The sequence below is a fragment of the Charadrius vociferus genome, unplaced genomic scaffold (assembly GCF_000708025.1).
Source record: "Charadrius vociferus isolate BGI_N301 unplaced genomic scaffold, ASM70802v2 scaffold404, whole genome shotgun sequence".
Classification (NCBI taxonomy): Eukaryota; Metazoa; Chordata; class Aves; order Charadriiformes; family Charadriidae; genus Charadrius; species Charadrius vociferus.
Window position 1 is genome coordinate 933657 of NW_009648443.1, and position 1212 is coordinate 934868.

Genomic DNA, 1212 nt, shown 5'->3' on the forward strand with positions numbered 1-1212 from the left:
AGCTCACGTCAGCACAGGCGCGAGAACGACATGCTGAGGCCGAGCACCGGCTCTCCTCCCCACAGGCAGAAGCCCTCAACCCCTCACCCCGGGACGGCGGTTGCCCTCCGGCATGGGGAGAAGCGGCCGTTCCCCAGGCAGGGCGGCACAAGGGCACAAGGAACGCCCCGGTTTGGCACTGGCGCTCACCAGCTGTTCGTCTCCTTTACTGGAATAAGGGTTCACCACCGCCGTGAGCAGAAGCTGGACCTCTCGTGCATCACCGTGTCTGCTACACACCAGGAAGAGCAGCGCGAGGAGGCAGAGCCCGTGCACCACCGCTGCGTCGCCCCACCGGCACAGGAGTCTGCAGAGCAGGCGGGATGTCCCCCCAGAGATGACTCACTCCCCATCCGGCAGCGCATCGCCCGGCAGCAGTGACGGGGAGCTGAGGAAGCGGTGGGCAGTGGGATTCCCGCCCCTTCCCGGTCCCTGCGGAGCCCCCAGCGCCCCGCGCAGCGCCCCCCTGCCCAGCATGCCTGCGGCCACCGCCGAGCGACGGGCTGGGGGGCCGGCGCTGGCGGAAGAGCTTTGGGGCATGTTGGAAACCCCATGCTACAAGTTACCCGAAACAGCCCTCAACCCTTTTCCCCTTGCAAAATGAACAAAAAAAAAAAAAAAGTTTTACACTTCATGGGAACACAATGGCAGAGTGTGCTTAATTTATTAAAATCGCCATGTCTTTCCAAAAGTATACCGGTATGTAAAATATGCATACAAAATACAACATTTAAACAAATTATTTACATCCAGGGGCAGCTGCAATATCAAGCAATAACTTTAGCAATACTTTTAAAAATAACTTGCTGCCGCGTACACTAGCCTAGGTATTTCACAATATGAAGGTTGAATTTTAGCATTGTACTGCTATACTAAGTTCTAAAATATTACAGTACTTCCAGATAAAATATTAATGCTTCTTTAAAAACCAGACAACTCAGAAACTGGTTTGTAGATCGACAAAACACTACACATATCTCTTTGGGAACTGAGAACCACAGCAGATTTAGACACAAATGTAATAGCTACATTCAAAATACATTCAGTCTATTTACGCCAAAAATACATTCAGAGCCTTTGGTTACAACTTATTGCACGTTTCTTGTATTCTGTAGAAATATAGTGTACCTCTTAATGCTTATTTTCCCATACATTCATAAATTGTGCTGCCTG